General features: G+C 46.4%; 1 long non-coding RNA gene across 1 annotated transcript in view; it reads right to left on the bottom strand.

Annotated features, from left to right (window-relative positions):
- Window positions 1–1468: 1468 nt before the first annotated feature.
- Window positions 1469–5974, bottom strand: part of LOC112074948 (uncharacterized) — a 7012-nt gene continuing 2506 nt past the window's right edge. The window contains exon 3 of the long non-coding RNA XR_011477183.1: window positions 1469–1636. This is a non-coding gene — a long non-coding RNA (uncharacterized lncRNA). The remainder of the gene's footprint in view (window positions 1637–5974) is intronic.

Below are 5974 nucleotides of genomic sequence, written 5' to 3'. Positions count from 1 at the left end.
CAGTATGGATAGCCTGTATGGAACTGCTATACTGCTACTCGATGCACTGCTATCAGCCAGTATGGACAGCTATCACGCTAGCCAGTATGGACTACTAGCCCTGCTAGCAGTATGGACTAGCTAGTACGCTAGCCAGTATGGACTAGCTAGTACGCTAGCAGTATGCTACTAGTAGCTAGCGTATGGCAATGGAACATTTAGAACGAATGACTGGTCGCGTCCATAGATACAGAACAAAAAGACTGAACGACTGGGTCACTGGCAGCCGACACGATAGAAGAACAGACCAGCCGGCTTGGGTAGCAACCCTAGATTTTGTGTCAGGACTCATATATATTATAATATCTTGTGGAAAGATGAAATAGTATGAATAAATTCATCAAAATAATGTTTAATGAAAATATGTAATCATTATTTTGAATATGTTGGTAACCGTTGTGTAAAAGTGATAATGCCAGAGAAGCCGGTGTTTTGGAGGATATATAAGATTGTCTCGGGGCCTAACACACCCGTTGCAATATCTCCAAACACGGCTTCTCGGGCATTATCACTTACATAGAGGACAGCAGATAATATATTATACAGAAGAGAGAAATGGCAGATCATGAAAGAGAGGAAATAAGACAAGTCCCTGATCATGACACAGTCCCTCTATAGATACAAGCCCTTGGCCCATTCAATCATCCATCTCTACGTGGTTCCTGTCCATCCTTGTCGTCCGTGTCCACTGTAGTGGATAGTAAGGGTTTTGGGGGTCCGCTGTTTCCCAGGTTAGGGAGGCCTCTCCTGGGCTGCCCTGTCTCCTGTGGCTCCTCCCTCATGTTCCTCAAGCCAGGAGGGTTTTGTCGGCCCCTGGGGGCCTCAGCTTGATGTTGACTGCTCAGGGTCTGCTCCAACTGCTGCTAGGTTACCAGCGAAGTAAGGCTGAGATGGCATTATGGAACAGGAGCAGCTGGTTTAATGCATCACTTTACCTGGAGAGAGAGGAGAGAGAGGGGGAAGCAGAAGAGAGGAGAGAGATGAGAGGAGCAGAGAAGGAGCGAGAGAGAGAGAGAGGGGAGAGAGAGCGAGAGAGAGGGAGAGAGAGCGAGAGAGAGACGAGAGAGAGGCGGAGAGAGGGAGAGAGAGGGAGAGAGAGAGAGGCGAGAAGAAGGCGAGAGAGCGGGAGAGAGAGGCCGAGAGAGAGAGAGGCGAGAGAAGGCGAAGAGAGGCGAGAAGAGGCGAGAGAGAGAGAGAGAGAGAGAGAGAGGCGAGAGAGGAATTCAACACACTGATACACAAAGAGAGATACAGACAGCTCTGTGTCTGCGTGCTCGTGTCATTGCCTGTTGTGTGTGTGTGTGTGTGTGTGTGTGTGTGTGTGTGTGTGTGTGGTGTGTGTGTGTGTACTTGTCTAGAGGTGTGATGGAGGGAGGGAATAGAGGAGAAGAACAAAAAGCAAGAGGAACAAGGAGGTGTATCCTACCTTGTTTTCATCCAGGAAGTTGAGTTTGATAGTGACGTCAGAGCGAAGACTTCATATTTGTCCTTGTGGATCTGGTCTCTCCTGGGCTGTGTATCTATCGGGCCATGTTCACACATCCCTGGGGCCAACGCTTAATCCTCTAGGTCTGCCCTGTACGCATCAAACTCCAACCTGACAGAGAGAGGAGAGACATTAACAAGGCTGATAACCCCTCAATACTCAAATCTGCAAAATATACCTGAGGGTGCACTGCAGAGCAGGATAATTGGAGTTAGCTAGCTAACTTTGGTTTAACAACCTGAGGGGTACCTGCAAGCAGGATCAATGAGTTCCAGCTAACTTTGGTTAACAACTGAGGGGTACACTAAAAGCAGGATCAATGAGTTAGCGTCGACACACAGCGGACAGCCACCCAGACCATAGCGTCGACAACCAGCGGGACAGTCCACCCCAGACCATAAGCGTCGACAACACAGCGGGACAGTCCACCCAGACCATAGCGTCGACAACACAGCGGGACAGTCCACCCCAGACCCAATAGCGTCGACAACACAGCGGGACAGTCCACCCAGACCATAGCGTCGACAACACAGCGGGACAGTCCACCCCAGACCAATAGCGTCGACAACACAGCGGACAGTCCACTCCAGACCTAACATAGCGTCGACAACACAGCGGGACAGTCCATCCAGACCTACCTAGCGTCGACAAACACGCGGACAGTCCCACCAGACCTGACCATAGCGTCGACACACGCGGGACAGTCCACCCAGACCATGCCATACGACGACAACACAGCGGGACAGTCCCACCCAGACCACTAGCGACACAACACAGCGGGACAGTCCCCCAGACCCATGACCATCGCGACGACAACACAGCGGACAGTCCACCAGACCGACCATAGCGTCGACAAACAGCGGGACAGTCCATCCCAGACCTGACCATAGGCGTCGACAACACAGCGGGACAGTCACCCCAGACCGACCATAGCGTCGACAACACAGGCGGGACAGTCACCAGACCCTGACCATTACGCGTCAGACAAACAGCGGGACATCCCCCCCAGAGTGTCTTCACTGACATTTTCAACCTCTCCCTGTCCGAGTCTATAATACCAACATGTTTCAAGCAGACCACCATAGTGCCTGTCACCAAGAATACTAAGGTAACCTACCTAAATGACTACCGACCCGTAGCACTCACGTCTGTAGCCATGAAGTGCTTCGAAAGGCTGGTCATGGCTCACATCAACACCATTATCCCAGAAACAATAGACCCACTCCAATTTGCATACCACCCCAACAGATCCACAGATGATGCAATCTCTATTGCACTCCACACTGCCCTTTTCCACCTGGACAAAAGGAACACTTATGTGAGAATAATATTCATTGACAACTGCTCAGCGTTTAACACCATAGTGCCCACAAAGCTCATCACTAAGCTAAGGACCCTGGGACTAAACATTTCCCTCTGCAACTGGATCCTGGACTTCCTGACAGGCCGCCCCCCAGGTGGTAAGGGTAGGTAACAACACATCCGCCATGCTGAACCTCAACACAGGGGCCCCTCAGGGGTGCGTGCTCAGTCCCCTCCTGTACTCCCTGTTTACCCACGACCGCACGGCCAGGCACGACTTCAACACCATTATTAAGTTTGCCGATGACACAACAGTGGTAGGCCTGATCACCGACAACGATGAGACAGCCTATAGGGAGGAGGTCAGAGACCTGGCCGTGTGGTGCCAGGACAACAACCTCTCAATGTGATCAAGACAAAGGAGATGATTGTGGACTACAGGAAAAGGAGGACCGAGCACACCCCCATTCTCATCAACAGGGCTGTGGTGGAGCAGGTTGAGAGTTTCAAGCTCCTTGGTATCCATTTCACCACCAAACGAACATGGTCCAAGCACACCAAGACAGCCGTGAAGAGGGCACGACAAAACCTATTCCCCCTCAGGAGACTGAAAATATTTGGCATGGGTCCTCAGATCCTCAAAATGTTCTACAGCTGCACCATCGAGAGCATCCTGACTGGTTGCATCACTGCCTGGTATGGCAACTACTCGGCCTCCGACCGCAAGGCACTACAGAATCAGCAATACAAAAATTGGCTTAATTATTTATTTCCTAAACACCTTAATAAAATCACAGAATTACATATACACAGGATGGATCATACATCGATTACTAATCATGTCATAAAAGAAAAAGTCCCTAGCGGACAAAACCGATATGATGGCTGGTTACACAAAGAAAGGGGGTTGGGTTTGAATGAAAGAGTGGGAAGACTGAGGGACAAAGGGGATTGGGTCTATCGGACCTTGAGAAGCTATGCTACCATAAATACAGAATCTTATGCATTCCAATAACCGCCCATTCGGAAAAGGAAAATGCAAGATATTTACTCTGAGCTGCGCTACGATAGATGGGTCGAAGATGGAAGACGGGTTTGCCCAGCAGAGATCGCCATTGTCCCTTTGAAGAATCTTTCTGATCATAGTGTTGTAGAGCGGATATGTTGAAGTACCCTGTCGTTCTCAAGAGATTGTCTGTCTTTTCCTGTTTCTTCTGCAGCTGATTACTCGACTTCTAGGATGCATCACTTCTTCTTTAGTGAATAAGAGTTCAAAGTTCATACCATTTTGCCATAATCAGCTCGTGCTGTATTCTGGCTGGTCTAGTAGAAATTCATCCTTCCAGCGTAGTAATCGTCACCTCCACGTGATCTGGTCTCACGTACATTTTGTTATGTAGAGTTGGTTTTCAACCATTCGCAACCATAGCTCACTCTGAGGTTTGCTTAGTCTGACGTGAATTGGGTCACGGGGGCTTTTATACTGGAGAAGAGAAGGGCGTGTTTTATCCTTCTCCAACCAATGTCTGTTCACTTGGGCGTGGCCACTGACTGAGCATAGTTTACTTATGAAAACAATTCTCTCATTTAGAAGGTTAAAATTACATTTCATCTTTTCACAAATAGTTTCATATTTAAACATTTAAATTTCACATTCCATGTGAATCTGGATGTGTAGACTTTCCAAGATACAGTTTATGTCGTCCTATCATCAGATGTAATGTCCCAGACAACAACTGATCTGACATCATATCCCTCAAGTACCAACAGATACTTTCAACTGGTTGGATTACAGAAATATTGTTCCATTCCCAGCCTTTTGATGTTTCCATACTCTATGTTAACAAAGGGCTTTCCAAGAGTCCATTCTGTAGAGTGGAGAGAAAAAGGGGAAGGTATTTGGGGGGGGGGGGGGTCATACACGCTCACCCAAACAGGGCAACGTCATGACACTACCCAGACTATTTGCTTTGCCCCCCTTTTACACCACTGCTACTCTCTGTTGTTATTATCTATGCATAGTCACTTTAATAACTCTACCTACATGTACATATTACCTCAACTAACCGGTACCTCCTGTATTTAGTCTCACAATTGTTATTTTACTGCTGCTCTTACTTGTTACGTTAATTTCTTATTATTTTTACTTCATTGTTGGTTAGGGGCTTGTACGTAAGCATTTCACTGTAAGGTTGTAGTGTTCGGCGCATGTGACAAAACATTTGATTTGATATTCAAAAGGAAATGATATTAACAGAGAAAAATGTCCACCTGTGTGCTACCTATATCCCCATGAAGAAAATTATCAACAATGACAAATGGTTTGATCAAAATGCAAAAACCTAAGAAAGAAGTTGAGAAACCCATCCAAACAAAAACACAGAGACGCGGAAGACCTGAGTCTACGCCTTCACTATGGTGAATCACTAAAACAATACAGAAATACACTACGGAAAAAGAAGGAACAGCACGTCAGAAATCAGCTCAATGTAATTGAAGAATCCATAGAATCTAAACACTTCTGGGAAAATTGTAAAACACTAAACAAACAACAACACGAAGAATTATCTATCCAAAATGGAGATGTATTGGTAAACCACTTCTCCAATCTTTTTGGCTCCATAACAAAGAACAAACAGCAAAAACATATACATGATCAAATACATATCTTAGAATCAACTATTAAAGACGCCCAGAACCCACTGGATTCTCCAATTACCTTGAATGAGTTACAGGACAAAATAAAAACCCTCCAACCCAAAAAGGCCTGTGGTGTTGATGGTATCCTTAATGGAATGATAAAATATACAGACAAATTCCAATTGGCCATATGTAAACTTCTTAACACGATCCTCAGCTCTGGCATCTTCCCCAATACTTGGAACCAACGACTGATCACCCCAATCCACAAAAGGGGAGACAAATTTGACCCCAATAACTACCGTTGGATATGCATCAACAGCAACCTTGAGAAAATCCTCTGTATTATCATTAACAGCAGACTCGTACATTTCCTCAATGAAAACAATGTACTGAGCAAATGTCAAATTGGCTTTTTACCAAATTATCGTAAGACAGACCACGTATTCACCCTGCACACCCTAATTGACAACCAAACAAAACAAAAGGCAAAGTCTTCTCATGCTT

Source organism: Salvelinus sp. IW2-2015, unplaced genomic scaffold, assembly GCF_002910315.2.
Source record: "Salvelinus sp. IW2-2015 unplaced genomic scaffold, ASM291031v2 Un_scaffold2898, whole genome shotgun sequence".
Classification (NCBI taxonomy): Eukaryota; Metazoa; Chordata; class Actinopteri; order Salmoniformes; family Salmonidae; genus Salvelinus; species Salvelinus sp. IW2-2015.
Note: the sequence above shows the minus strand (reverse complement) of the source record. Positions and strands in the feature narration are given on the sequence as shown.